Below are 16,563 nucleotides of genomic sequence, written 5' to 3' on the forward strand. Positions count from 1 at the left end.
CTATCCTGATCTCCACTGGGATCCCTGAGTCCACAGAATGATCCTAATTGAATTTTCCCTGCCTAAATGGAGTATGCCCTGTTGTGAACCTGCTTTGAGCATGATGACAGGATGGGATGTCTCAGAGCATCACTTTGGTGAGACCCAGGGCTGTTCTTCTATTACCTCTATTATCTAAACAAATAACCTTGGACAAATCAATTTACATTAATCCAACCTAGTGGTTTAAACCTCTCTCCTTTCCTTTACAATGTCTCAATCAACTTTCAAGTGAAATTGCTTGAACATTTATCTCTTAAAATGTGCCTGTATATAATAAGAGAAATCTGTAATTTTTTATTAAAAATATAGAGATGTTTAAAAGGGTAAATTAATGTATGGGTCATAGCAAGTTCTTTCTGCTCTGTAACACCAAGTGCAGAATCCCGTAGCAACACTTGTATTTTTATTTATGCTAAAATGAGTTGGCAAAGTGAGATTAATCTTGGATTTTTTTCTGTTTTCTTCTTTCATTCATCACATGAAGAACTCAGTATGTCAACAATTTGTTGTATAAAATTAAAAATCTGCACCCACAGTGAGCTTCAGCCATGTTTACTGCAGTAATCACACAGAATTAGTTCTTTATGATGCTTCTTGTGTAAATGTACTTGAAACAGATAGCAGTATGAACAATGATTATTTAAATTTATGTGGAAGTTGTTTGAAACTTAATGAATTTCATTACTCCATTAGATAATATGACATTTTTCAAGTCTTCCTTTTTTTTAAAGGTATAAAGGATTTTATCTAGACAATAATCTAATTTAGCTTTCTCTTATTTTGAAAATTACAGATCAGTGCATGATTATTTTCACACATGTCCTGAGTTAACCCATAATCCTGTGTTTGTGTAATAATTCTAGCATTTTATCAAAGTTATAAGAGTTTTAGGCATGGGAATAGTCCTGTTGTCAAGTTAAGCTCTTGTGTATTGTCTATTTTTGCTGTTTTTCTTCTGATTTCATATTCAATGAGTAGAGACTAGGGACTGACAAGGGAAGCTAGACAAAGCATTTAAGAATTAACAATGTTTAACAAACAATGAAATCAATATTTAAGATTTTATATGTATTTACAGAATTGTGTTCTTAATGTGTCTACCTGCTGAAGTTTTTGTATTCAAGATACGAGTTAGCAATCATACATCTCACTCTTTGCCTTTGCCCAAGTTGCTAATTTTCCTGCTTTTGTGAGGATGCTGAGCTGGATATTTCTAGCACTGGCCAACTCAATATAATGTCTATAGGTTCACAGAATATTTTGTATGAAGCTGTCTGGTATGTTCAGAGCAGTAAGTGTACCTTTTTGAAAATATTCTGAGGAATGATAAGCTACTTGGATGATGTCCTTTTAAATTCTACTACATTTTGTTTTCAGGTTGTTATTCCATGAAGTTTCTATGACAATATTGCAAATAGTTTCAATTGACCAATTCCAGTTGAGATTTGCATTAGATGCATTGACCTGCAAAGAAAAAATGGTTTGTAATGTAACTTAAGTTCACATCTAGGAAAGGCAGTGGTTAAAAAAAATTCAGCACATCATTGACTTGTTTAGTGCATTAGATGCAGGCTACCAGACAGTGCACAACATAGTATTTCAAAGACCTTATCTTTCTGATTTTTATGAGTAGGGCTTCATGCTGAAAAGCCAGAAGTGTTAAGTCCCAAATGCCCCACCCTCAGTCATCTAGGCCAACCCCCATGCCACGGGCAGGAACATCTTTCACTAGGGCAGGTTGCTCAAAGCCCCGTCCAACCTGACCTTGAACACTTCCAGTGATGGGGCATCCACAACTTCTCTGGGCACCCTGTTCCAGTGTCTCACCACCCTCATTGTAAAAAGTTTCTTCCTTATGTCCAATCCAAATCTACTTTCTTTCAGTTGAAAACTGTTGCCCCTTATTCTATCACTACAGACCTCTCTCTCTCTTTCTTATAAGCCCCTTTATATATTAAAAGGTTGCAATAAGGTCTCCCTGGAGCCTTCTCTTCCCCAGGCTGAATAACCCCAACTCAATCAGCCTTTCTTCATAGGAGAGGTGTTCCAGCCCTCTGATTATTTTTGTGGCTGTCCTCTGGACCCACATGGTTGTCTTATCCCTAGCTAGAGCAAAGAAATTGTGGCCTTATCACAAATATTTTTACAGACACAACAGAAATTAAAAGATTTTCTGAAATGTGAAAAATTGAATCTGTTGTTGCCCTGTTTGTACTCTTACAAATCTTTTTATCACTCCTGAAAGAGGAAGTATACTTTGGTTAAAACCAAAGGACTTAAGGTTGAAAATTTCATATTAGCTTCAAGTTTTTCTGTTCTCCCCAGTCAGTTCAGCTCTCATTACATTTTGTCAGAGTGACACTAGGATGCTCTTCAGCAACCCTTCTTTCCCATTCCCAAGCTCTGACTCTGGATTGCATGGGGCAATCAGCACCCCAAATATATTTTTCCTGTGTTCTGGTACAAAGACAAACCTTGAAAACCCTACTGAAGTCTTTCCAGAAATATCCTTGTAGTTAAGAGACAACGTGTGGAGTGAGAAAGGACCCAGCTGTAAAAGCTGCGATCACCTTGCCCCCAACAGGCTTGGTACTGCCATGGCTCAATAGCTTCATATAAAACTTGCTCTAGTAGCTCTGCACAGCCTTGCAGACTGCAGTGCAGGCATAAGCAAAAATTATTATCATAAAACCCTTAGTTGATTCCTTTGTGCTGCACTCTAGTCTCTATAGGGAAAGTTTTATCACTTCCCTCATTTTTTAATTGCATCCATTCTACAGCTGGTAGCAAGATGTTCAAACAAATGACATGAATTGACAAGCCTTTCAAAAGATTGAAATGATTGGGTTGTATCTATTGGTGTGAGAGAGGAAAAAAGGAGAGTAAAAGAGAAAAAAAAGAGAAAACAGTTTCTTCCCATGCACCTTTCTCCTAAATAAAGCAAAAAGGTGAAGATTGTATAACCTCTCTAGCCTACTGCCTGTTTATGCAGTAAATCTATACCAGTAGGAGATTTATTAATTTAACTGTGGTCTTGCGTATAAGAATGATATGGGTAGTCTCAGACTGTATTTATTCATTTAACAGAGGGATTTATTGGCAATGCCTGATAACCATATTTTTTAGTTTAGATCATTGTTTTTCCTTCATATTAATAGTTTCTCTCTATCTTGCTATTTAAATAAGACATGTCTGTAGTCCTGAATATCAACAAAAAAACTCTTTAGCTGGATGACATAATTTGGCAATCAGCAAATTAGAACAGCATGTAACTTCTGATGAAAAAAATATTAAATGTGTGTCTCATAACTCTGCTGCTGAGGTTTAGTTAAACACATAACCTTTATTTGAACTTATCTCATTAATCATGGGCAAAAATGTAGCTATTTCACATATGGGACTGTGGAAAAAGATAGCATGGTCATTTACTGCAGAGTGCTCACTCCCCAAAGAAGAAAGATAATTTCTGTAGGGAGAGTTGACAAGGCTCAGGTTAAATACGCATTTTGGCTTTCCCCTGAAAAGTTCATGAAAATGACTGCTTTTTTTTTTCCCTGATAAATTACAAAAAGTTCACCTTATTAGAGGTTGTTAAAAGTTGTTAATAAGAGCTCAAATTTTTCAGGATTTTTTCTTTTCAATGTGACAGCAGTTTCCTATTATGGACCCAAAAAATGTCTTCTTTTCGTTTGCAGTCATTCCCTTTTTTGCTTCTACTTAAATCTGCAGTCTCAGTTTCACACAGACAACTAGTTTCTCAGGCAATAGGTTTTTTACTCAGTTTGGTATCCCACAAGCTCATTGTTTTCCTGTCTCAGGTTTTGCAGCATTCACCAGCCACCATTTACTTGACTTGTTCTAGTGATCTTTTGTTCCTGAGTGTTAGAGGCTGACTCGCTGCTATCTATGGGGTCTTGCTAGATGCTGTGACCTTAAAGAAAGCAATGCCCTGTCAGTTTCAAAAATGACCCTGTGCTACTGAAACACTCTTCATATAAACCCTCCCCTGAGGGGCAAGCACAGTACAGTGTTACACTGAAATGCTGCCATTTCCTTCCGCCTAAAAATACACAAGGTCCAGGATTATCCTAACATATCAAATCCCTGGCTCAGTCCACTGTGACATATGCGGAGATTAAATTTCATCCTCCTGATGATGTGGGAATTTGGGAAATTAACATTCAAAGCTTCTAATTATAAGAGGAGTGGTGTGTCTGTCAATTTCAAATGATGACATGTGTGATAAGACTGTGATCTTACTGAGTTTTCTCAGGAACCCAAAGCATGTGTATGTTAGATATATACACTTAACACTAATCATCCCCTCAAGGTACCTCTCATAGGCTGCCCTCCCTCTGTGTGGAATGTATATTTGGGCTGTAGGTGAGACTTGAGACTACGCAATCATATGATACAGAGGACAGTGCTGGGGGTACGACCACTTCTTTTTTCTTCATTTTTTGTTCCAGCTAATAACAATGATGTAAGTGTAAATTGCTCCAAAAATTTGTGGTATTTTGAACACCAAGCTCTATAAGGACAAAATAGAACCATAGAATCATAGAATCATTTAGGTTGGAAAAGACCTTTAAGATTGTCGAGGCCAACAGTAAATGTAACACTGCCAAGTCCACAACTAAACCATGTCCTTAAGTGCCACAGCTACATGTCTTTTAAATACTTCCAGGGATGGGGACTCAACCACTTCCCTGGGCAGCCTATTCCAGTGCTTGATAACCCTTTCAGTGAAGAAATTTTTCCTCATATCCAATCTAAACCTCCCCTGGCACAACTGGAGGCCATTTCCTCTTGTCCTACCACTAGTACTCTAATAGTACTAGAAACATAACGCTTTTGGCTATGTATCTCCCCTTTTCATTTGCTGAGTTAATGGTATGTAAGTACCAAAGCAGGCCCCTGCGCCACTGGTAGACTGGGATGATAGGAGCAAAGACTTGACTATGCATTATCAGGTGAATGCGGTAGCCAAGATTTGGGGTCTTCTGCAGGAACTGCTCCAATGAGTATCTGGAAAGCAAGGATTCAATGCCTAAGTCTCTCTCATTCCAGTTGAGTGATCCAATTTACAAGGCTGTGGCATCAACAGCTTTCCTATTGGTCTCAGTGAATGTTGCAATACTGATGTAACATGGCAGAGTCCCAGTGAGACAGAGAATACTGCCTACAATACTCCCCCATGATGGAGATTCATGCCTGTCCTCTAAAACAGAGAGAATGTGCATTGGAGTAAGGATTTACACCATCTCTGGTGACTGTTCTTACCATTGGGTTTTAAGCAGCTCTGGGACTGTGCTTTCTCTTGCTGTTTGCAGAAGGAGGGCTTAGTACAGTTCCCACTTTAAAAAAAAAAAAAAGTAATTGTGGAAGTAGCTGTCTTTTTTCTGGTTTTCAATACAAGAAACTTACATGGTCATACATGACCACAACACTCTTGCACACTACTTCCAGGACCTAGAAGGCGACTCCCCATTTCCAAATATTGGGTTTTTTTCCTTTCTGGCCAGCCAGAAGGAAATCGGGGATTAATCTGCAATGACAGAATATTTAAGCCAAGATTTGAATGAGTCTGGCAGGTGTGAGTTAGCTGTTGTCTTCACACACTGCCCAGGCAGCTGCAGGTCCATAAAGCACCTAAAAGCCACATACTGAGAACTACCCATGTGTCCTGTTGCAGGGAACAGTGATAGTCTCTGATTTTTTTTCAATATGTTAGTACACACAAATCCAATATTCAAAATAATAGTAAATATATAGCCACAAGGTGTTGTTCTTTTCCTGTCTCATAAACATGATCAGGTTCCTACTCTGCAACCTTCTGCATATGCACTGAGTGCCAGGCACCAAAAGCTACAGGAAAGGCAAGCAAGGCTAAACCATGCAACTGCCAAAGTGTTTGCATGCATCAATGAATTCCCAGAAAGCTCTGAAACATCACTGCAAGCCCAGAGCTGATGGCTGCAACATGTACATCCTTGCAGCCTCTGGAGGTGGCTGTACTTAAACCTGCTCAAGTTATCTAAATCAAGTCAGGAGTGTGGGGAGCAGGTGGTACCACCTGCAGATTTTCCAGGAGAGAGACAGCTGAGAAAAACTGGTGCAGATAACCACCGAGGGGTTCATATCAGCATAGGTAGAGGCTTCAGGCTGCAGAAGAAATGTACTGAAATAGCCCATTCTCTGACTGGCTTGGCCATCATTCCCCATTTATCAAGACCCTTAGAATTTGGCTGCTATAGCTGGTGGCAGCCTGTTTTGGCAGAGCTGTTCCAACCCACCTCCCAGCTGCCTTGAGTCATGACTGAAACAGTGTTTATCCAAAACTGCATGTTTATAGTTTTGTGAATACCAAATTCATCATTTGCTCCCTTTTTGCTGAGTGCTTGTGAGGAATCAAAAAGAACAGCAATGCCTTATAGAAGTCTTTAAAGTAACTTACATTGTTATAATAGATCAATGGGATGGGGATATTCCTTTCCTTATAATTGAAATGATTCCGAGAAAAGAAAAAAGACATAAAGATATTCTGAGGTTTCTAAGCAATTTGAATATATGTAGTACTAGAAGACCATATGTAAATAAATGCAAGCTTTTATGCCTGATTTCAGAAGCCCTGGATAGTTTTCCAAAGCTTATGAAAATTATTTAAAATCATTCATCAAAATCTCTTGCATTAAGCAGCACCAGATGTGTGGGTGATGATGTAGACAGACATCTGAAACTTGAAAATCACTGCCCAAATGTACCCATTGGCTCGCACTATGAGTCACATCCAGTCCTGTTGTGGATTTAGAGAGACAATTCAGACATGACAGGCTGATTTATTACTCTATTTTATTCCAGTTTCACTGACTACAACAAGTGGAATCATAGGGTAAGTTGTAGCAATGAAGCTAGAGGAGTTGCATCTCATTTCCACTCTCCATAGGCTAGTCAGATGTTCTGTCTCATGCAGAAACTCCTTGAAAGGCAGGTTAAAACTAGGGAGCTTTCTGCAGGAGTCTAGGATGTGTATTTGCTGTGAAGTGCAAATTCTTCAGAAAGAAAATTCCACACTTAGAGAAATATTTGTAATATTCTTTACTATTCTGCTTGTAATGACCTTTTGATACTTTTACCTCTTTGCAAATAGTGTTTGGGTAATCTTTCAACAAATTACGCTAAACCACTGGCAGGTTATAAAGAACACATGTGCTAGATGGCCATTGATTTTTCAGTTAGTGATCTTAAGAAGAGAGAAATTAATTAGCAAACAGTGGGATTTGTCTGCTCTACACCTCCTGCCCAGTCAGCTTTGAAAATGTCTACCAGGTGAAACTGTTAATTAGGCAAAAGACAGGAAAAGCACTGAATGAATATGTAGGAACATGTTTCTTGTCAGAAATATTTCAATTTTGATACAAAATGTGGCTTATAAAAAGTTATTTCAACATTTAAAGCCTCTTTGCTAGTCAAGTGGAACAAATAGTCTAAAAGGAAATGCAAAAAGTATCATAATTTAGGAATTAGCATAGTCCAAAATCTGAAAATGGTTGACTATTAAATGAGTTGCTCATGGGCTTTCAAAGAAAAAAGTAAATCATATGTGAATCATGCATCTGCGCCCACAACTTCCATGAGAGTCAGTAGTAACTGGCTCTGGGTTGAGGGTTTTTTATACGGTAGTATACAGGCAGTTGAAGAATATACACTTCATTCTACCTTTTAACCCAGTGAAAGCTGGTGCTGTATGTCCTGAACCAGGGCTGCAAAAAAAGCTTTTTGCCTGTGAGGTGAAGAAGCAGTCTTCGTCTGAATGCAGGGACTGGGGGCCTCCACGCGCCCTGTTTCAGTGAGTTTCAGTAAGAGGAAGTGAAAAGGGAACTACAGTGTTGTGTTTATGGTGCTCCAGCAAAGAAAGAATAGGATAAAAAGAGGTAAAAATGAGAACTTCACTATCCTTGCCTTTTCTGTCAAGAGGATGCTGAAAATGCTTTATCGATCAGGTCACAGACATAAATTAGGAGAGGCAATATTTAACTGGTGAATCATGGGACAATACAGTTGAGCAGCTCAACATAATGAAAAGTAGATATTTTGGAGCAAGCCTATATTCTTTAAATACCTTGGGAATTTACGTTTGGAAACAAAATACTTTCTGTCTTTATACCAATTAGATGGCAGCTGAAGATATCTCTGTTGTGGGCAGAAGCAACTAGAGTAGCATATGCTGTCTTAGTCCCGCTGTGGATCTAGCCGAAATGCTACAGTCCTTATTCACACTGAATAGTACCTGTTCACCAGAATGAACTAATTTGAAGCAGACTTTCCCCATGGGAAAGCTGTAGTAAAAAAAGGAAAAAGTAAAAATACAAAGAAAGTTCATTTGTGCTAGTTAAAAAAAATGTAGTAAGTTTAAAACAGTGAAATAAATTAGAATTTATGTTTAGTTAACAATGAGTTATCACAAACTATTCCCATATATTTCCTGATGGTTTACCATTACATAATGTGCTCTATATTTATAATGTACATCTGGCATACTGTACTCTATTCAGATCACTTTAATTAAACCAGCCTCTAAGCTCCCATATAAAACAATGGAAGTTCTGAAACGCAGGAAAACAGCAGCAGGAATTCATGAATAGGCCTGTATGTGAAGGCAGGCAATCTGCAGATTAGTGCGGTGGTTTCCTGTTGTTAACACCATAAACTTGTTGAACTCTGTTAGCTAAATTCTTCTAACTTCAGCCCAGTCGTTGCAGCTACCGCAGAAGAGATGGGCCAGAAAAGAAAAGGAAAAGATGAATAGCTTTTTTAGATTGGGGAAAGAAAAAAAAAAAAAAAAAAAAAAGGCTAGCTTTGTGGGCTTGAAAAGAACCACAGTGCTTCGGAACTGTTGGACTAAAATTACAGTATCAGTGTTCCCTCTCAAAGACAAAAATTGCTTAAACCAAATAATCAGTAATGGATAGGCATGAGAGGCCAATGTTGAAACAATTTCTAAAAAAGGCTTGATGATTTAGACTTAATTTTCAGTAAATGTCTTGCTTAGCTACCAATCTCAGAGGGACTGAGAAGTTCCCAGTAGGCAGAGCTCTTCTCATGAGGACCTCAATTATATGTGTTTAAAAATAAATGATACTGCAGTGTTTGGGTGCAGAAGGTTATTTCCAGTCTCTAAAAATCTTGATATCCTTACCGAGCTATTTAAATCCTCAAGCAATTACCAGAGATTACTTTTAAAAGCTACAGGATTGATATAATTCATTATTTTTAAACCTTGTTGCAGGCCTCTAACAAATTCTCAGTATGGATAAGGACTCTTGTACAGGAAAATAAGTCTGCTGATTAAAGGCTTATTTTTCTTAGCTATTTTTCATGAATGCTGCAGAATCTGTGAACAACAGTCAGAAAAACATGAATATAGGATAGCAACTGTTACATATTTATCTTTATATAAAAAGATATTATTAGTATATTCTACAATAACTATAATAGGACAATATTCTATTACAGGCTCATAGTATCATAGGATAATTCAGGTAGGAAGGAACCCTAGGAGGATGCTAATCCAACCTCATGCTCAAAGCAGGACAGACCATGAAACTGATAGTTCCTTCAACTAGATATCTGCGACTAATAAAATAAAAAACAGCAGAAACCTTCCTACAGAACGTGGTCACAATATAGCCTAGTGGTTTTAAAATGTTGGTAAAGTTCCTTTTGCTGCCAATTATTTAATTCAGCTGAAAGTGGAATTAATTGGTAAAGGTTACGTTATCCAATTAGTGAACAGAATGTGTGTCTTAAGCCATCAAATGAGTTCTTAGTACGAATGCTCACTCTATGAACTACTTGATATGTGACTGATCCAGACTGTAACATCTGTTTACAGTATATTCTTTGTCAAATGCTTTGCCAAACTGTGCAGTTCTCATTTTTTTTTGCAGTTCTCTTTCTCTTTGCACCTTTTTATCCTGTTCTTCCCTTCTGGGAGAGTGTTCTAAACACAAGGCCATAGACATGAAAGTTTTGTTTTCTGGTCTCTTGAACAGAAAGGGCTAATTTCACCAAATAAATTATTTGCAGTGCTCAATATGACCAGTGCAAATAACTCCATAAGCCACAGGGCAGAGAAGTTTCTATTCTTCCTGCTGCTTCTGCTGTTCAGGGAGATATTGACGTTGTAGACATTATGAAGATTATCCAAAATGACATTAGTCTAGTCACAACTGTAGCAAAATCCTCCTGTGTTATACAAATTAATTTGCTGTGAAAACCTGTATAAAGAGATTCTGAACAAATAGAGGACTACTGAAATCTTGCTGTTCGTTGTACAAATAAAATTTGTAATTAAGATTTAGGATGGGGAGTTTCTATTTCTGCTTCCAACAGCCCTTCTCTGCAGAGCACTGATATCCCTTTTGTTTAAAGATTCAGGAGTTAGAGCATTATTTTATTGTAAATTACAGGATGTAAGAATTAACGGCATAATAATTCCAAAGGGAAATAATTTTAAGGTAATGACATAATATTCATGGAAGGCAAGACTCTGTATGGCTGTGTGGAGATGTAAGGTAAAGGAGAAGAGAAGGAAGGGGAAAGTGGAAGAAAAAGGGAGGAGGCCAAGAATCAGGATGCTATCCCTATATATAAATGCCTATGGCAACTCAGAAGGAGCAACAGACAGACAGGGATCCAAATACCTTATCTCTGCGGTGGCCAACAGAGCAGGGGTGATACAGTGGCTGAAATAAGAGGCAACTCCTGTGTCCTGCCAGTCAGAGACTTGCAGAATCACTCCTCGTGCTGCTCTGTTCCCCAAACTGCTGGTGTGGACCCACCCCCGGTGGCATGGGCATTGTACTTCTAATTGGTACCTAGTAAAGAGAATGGCCACAAGTGCAGTAAAGAAAATACAGCTATACACAGCAAAGTGTGAATTTTCTATGACATTACCTGGCTTGTGATTGCACAAGTCAAGCTTATTCTGGAAATCATGAACCTCTATAATTCCCAGGGAAATAATGACACATAGACATCCAACAGGATACTATGGTCATTTTAATTTGATTTGAAATTCAAATTCTAACATTGATTACTGTCCTAATATTAAATACTGTTCAACATGCACTCAAGAGCAGGATAAACAATGGTGATGTGTAAGTCCTGTATGTCATAAAGGCAAAATGGTATACAAAGCTCTCAGTGTTGCTTGGTCATCCTGCCAGGTATTCATCAACAGAGATGAAGAGATGCCTTAGAATATTTTGTATACATAGACTTCAAAAATGCAACAGAGAAGAGCTGCCTGCATTACTGAAGCGAATTCATGAGTCCATGTGGGCTTCTAATCAATGGAGCTAACCAGCGATATAGTCCTTCTGGAATGGGAGAAACAGGTCCACTAGAGAGAATGGCAATCATAACACCATGAATCCAGGTGCAGAAGTCACCACTGATGTACTGTGAACAACAAGAGAATGCAGAAGATGAAAAACAAAGCCCAGATCTGTAAAAACAAATGACTCTGTTATCTGCAGTAAAGAAAATTAGGGTACTTCTTTAGACGAATAGTAAAGCCCATCTGCAGACATTTTACAGTGCACTTCAGAGTCCCGGGGAAGTGGGCAGAAGAATAGCAGCTGGGAGAATAGGACTGGGACAGAAACTGCCAGTGATCAATTATTAGCCAGTAACAGAGAAAAGCAGAAAAGAAACACTTGTAGTGCTGCAGCCTTTCAAACAGTGCACTATAAATCCTGCTGTTTTCTCCAGGTATTAGTCTTTCTGTTTTCACAGGGAAAAGAAATCAAGAAAAACATGGAAAGGATCATGTGTAAGTTATGGCCATGTAGGGAGCTGAAAGCTCCCTCATGGACATATCAGTTGACTTAAAATAACTGGAGATTAGGTGTCCAAATTCCTTAAGATGTTTGAACGTTTTAGTCACTTCATTAATCACTGAAGCTAGGAGAGGGATAGGGTATGCTTGCTTCCATGCAAAGAACCATAAGAGGGTTTTCTGTGATTGACACAGATGTTAGACGTTAGATACTGAGAAAGGTTTCTTTGGGCTCATTGTTTATTTGATGAAAATTGCAGCTTTAGAGGAAAGAAAAGAATGTAAAGTCCCAGATTTTGTTTCAACATTTGCAAAATAAATTACCTTGATTTTTGAAGTGACACTTCATTTCAATATTGCCTGAATTTAATGCATAAAAAAGAAAATAAGTAATTTTGCGCATACAGGTGTGCTAATAAGATATGGCATTTTTATGGATTGCTGGTCTCATGAGGTTTTCAAGGTCTGAAAGACAGCTAAAGCATAATGTACCATGTGGATCTTCTAGCTGTTAGCTTGCCTCCACTCCCAGGCGCAGAATGGGACAAATATCCCACATATTTTAATCTAAGATTTGCCTTTCACTCTAGCAGAATGAAATACACATGCTTGCCAAAGAAATAAGATTTCACAGCAGAAACCAGCTAATTTTAAGTTGTGAAAAAAGTACCAAAATGTGGGTAGCATCCCAGGGATATTTTGCTATATAATTCTATTTCCACTCAAATTGTCAACCAGTAGCAGTGACTATAAAGTTTTATATTTTATTTTGTGTAGGGAAGACTTGGCTAGAGAAGATACCTTATTTCTTAGAACTATATTTGGATTAGCTCTTCTGTGATCATGCTGAACTGCATGAATTTCATTAAATACTTTAGCATGTGAGGAATTGTTACAGCAGTCAGGAGATGCTGCACGAAAATCAAGCAAAAAGGGTAGGTTGAGCACAGCTGTGAATGGGAGTGAATGTATTTAAGGCAAGTCTCTTATTGCAATGTATTCCTCCTTATTTTAACTAATTTTTATTGGTTTATCAAGTAATTTTTGCTACTGCAATGATGGTTAAAAACCTGCAGATGTTGCAGCCACCATGGCATATCCTGAGACTCTATGCTATTGATAAGCCCCATAGCCAGTTATATCTTGTGCAAAATGTCAAAGTACATTTGATATTAGATTGTATAGTTATTTGTGCATTGCAAAATCAACCACATTTCCAAAAATGTTAAAAATCCAAACTGAGGTTAGCCACAAATTACCTAATTTGAGACAATGAATTCATTGAGCTTTTAGGATGTGTTCACAGTTTTTCTTCTGTCTCTTTTTTAACATTTTGAGTCACTAAAGCTCCATGCTGAAAAGGTCTAATACCTGTGGTTTACAGTCATCTGTTACCCATTCATTAGAGGGGCTTCTCTGAACGTCTCCTTTCCCTGCCCAACACTGAGATTTGAGAAACAACCCACACATAAAACAATTGCAGTCGACAAAACAATCAACCCCATTGTTCTCTGCAGGGATTTGGTCCAAAGAGTACATCAACTGGAATTATTTAGAAAACTAAATGACTGCAAGATGGAGTCAGAAGCGTACTGGCAACACTTTGAAAAATCATCTTGTTTGTTCTCTGCTTGCTTTTAAAAATATCTTTTCATTAAAAACATTAGTGAGAAAATATTAATAGAAAATTGCATATAGCAATTTCAGTATAAGAATGAGAGCTTATTACTTGACTTTTGTGGTCTACTGTAATCCTGTAATGTTTTACATGGGATTTTTCATGAATGCAAATCTTTCCATTTGAACACAGTGATGTATAACATCACAGCTGAAACATTCTCCCCATCTTTGCTTGTATCAAAATTTTATAGATAATTTAGTGAAAATCAAGCTGAGCTGAGGATGATGATCAGCTCTTTAAGTCACAGATCCCAAAAGCAAGTTATCTGGCATTTCTCAGGTTAGTCCAACATAGTAAAGAGAAGACATTCCTGCTGCTGTTAATGACATTTTAGCAGGTGGTGTCAGAACCTGGCCTCACACAAGATCATCATGAGAATGAAGACACTGTGTGTGCTCTTGGCCATTTTCTGAAGAAGGCAACTATGCCTATAGATCCATTTCAGAGAGTCAGAATGAGCTGTTGTTATCCACAAGAAATAAAAAGGGCAAAACTCTCATTATCTTTCAAGGGATCAGGATTTCTCCCAGAAACTAGTTTCAGTTATGACACTGATTTACTCATAGTTACCCATCACAATTAGAAAGTCAAGATAGGTCAGTGCTTATCACATAGCAATATCTGAGACAGGGTTTTTCCTTCCTAGTCTAATTCTAGTAAGCCTGAAAGATAACAGTTATCACAAGATGAGGTTGGCAAAGTCATTTAGATTGCAGTTTTCAAACTTGAGAGGCCAAAATTAAGCACTAAATGTGTATTTAGGTACCAAATTAGCCACGAGTTGCTTTTAAGCCTGTATCAGTGAAAGATACCAGTCGAAGGTAATGATTTAGCTGCTTAAATAGATGAGAATGGTTAGCTAGCCAAACAACCAATATATAGTATAGATGTTTAGAAAATTAAATACTAGGGAATTAGTACTTGCAGTAATAGCTGTCTTTTAAAGTGGTGATGATGTGAAAAAAACCTCTAGACTGACGTTCCTATCAGTTATCAACTCTCTTGATCTGAAAGCAAAGGATTGCCTGAAGTATATTTCAGTAACATAAGCAACTTAAGGATGGCAGGTAAAGCAATTAAAAAACTTTGGGACTGAACAAGCGAAAAAAACACTCTTTCTGAGCACATGACAAGGGCAACTTGCTATTATTGGATTTTCTTTTTTAAAAAGCTAGATTTCAGAAATTATTTAATTTACACTGGTGTCTATGGCACACATGAAGTAATTAATTTAATCTGTAATTTCATTATGAATTTCATTTTATGACGTTATTTCATTTGACAACAATCTATGCTGGAATGCCATAAGTGTATCCCAGAAGAGGGTGCTTATTCTCTGGGCTGGTAATATTTAGAGACCCTCATGTGCAGGAAAGCTACCATGCATAAGAAAATTAAAAGTGCACACGGATGTTCGATATGATGAGTAGAGCTGATAAATCTACAAGGATAACTCTCTCTACTTCCAAGTCTTTTTTTCTCACCTTTGCTAGTAAATCTTCATAAGCAAAGAAAATGAATATTCACACATTTAGTTTCAGTACTGTTAATCTCGTAAGAGAATTTTATTATTGTAACTACACTTTAAATAAAAAAAAATAAAACTGTTCTATTAATTTCTAGTGGTAGACTGTAGGGATTTTACCTGCTTGCTTAGCATCTTCTCAAAGCAAATTAAGAAGATATTGTCACTCTTATCTTCGACTTTTTTCTCCCCCCCAATAATGTTTGAACAAAAAGTGATTATGTATTTAAAGTAGTCTCCACAATCACAGTCTTTCACTATAAATTCTTAATCAAACATCCTCAAATAAAAGGTCTGTTTTCTAATACAGAAAATTTCAAACTCAGGGTGCCATAACATCAGAGAATGGAAGACCTTAATATACTATAGTCAATGACAAATGTCAATGACAAAAATCAATAAGGTATTATAATACCTAGTTCTAAATAAAATAGGAATAACATTTTAAGTCACAGATCTCTATAATATAATATGTAACATTATATATACATATAAAATTAAATAATACTGATAAAATTTCAGTAGGTCTGAGTTAAAAATTATGAGAAGACTACACAAAAGATTTGTATGAGTACAAATGCACCGTTAGTTACCTATTGAATAAAAAAACCCCAAACATACAAAAGGCATAGTGCACAGATCCAGAAAAATGAGGCTGATAAAAAAGTAATATTATGTGATTTCTGATATTTGGAATCAATTAGCTGATCGGAAAGAGCAGCAACACAGAAAGGTCATTTTCTGTTCCTTGCATAATCATCCCTTCGGACAGCAAGTACCAGAAAAGAGAAGGACTTTCTCATCTCTGGGATTAGTTCAGAAAATGATGATGTACTCACATCACACAGCGAACAATACAGACTGCAGCACAATTAAGCTGACATTGAGAGTAGAAAGATCCAAGAAAGAATTATTAATATGGGACAAGCTGTACAAAGGAGAGCTTAGAAAAGAAAAACAGGACAACACAAGAATTTATGTAAATATATATGCAAGTAAATATATGTGTATATATACGTAAAACTATATATTTACAAATATACATATATATCTCTCTCCATATCTATAGCATTACACATATAAACACATTTGTATGTAAGAATAGAATTGGTAAACAAGAAATGGATTTTAGCTCAATGTGGAATAAGATAGCTTTCTTTTACAAAAAGTAAGACAAGCTGGAAAGGAAAAAGGCCCATGAGGAATACGAGGGGAAAACAGCATACATTTTTAACTCTTGGGAAGGAAGACATTGTCAGGAATGCTCATGAAGTCTTTGCTTTACCATGGAGCAGAGGGAATTTTTAATGCAAGCACTGGCCTTATAAGTTAGCAAATTATTCCTTTGTCTCCATTTGATCTACAGAAGGTGGTGACAAATAGTTTCAAAGATAAAGTATCCCAAAAGAATAGATCTATTCTAACACCATAAACTGTCAGCATAAGCTCCACTTATAGCAGAAAGGTTTT

The sequence above is a fragment of the Platalea leucorodia genome (genome assembly GCF_965183815.1).
Source record: "Platalea leucorodia genome assembly, chromosome: 1".
NCBI classification, from domain to species: domain Eukaryota; kingdom Metazoa; phylum Chordata; class Aves; order Pelecaniformes; family Threskiornithidae; genus Platalea; species Platalea leucorodia.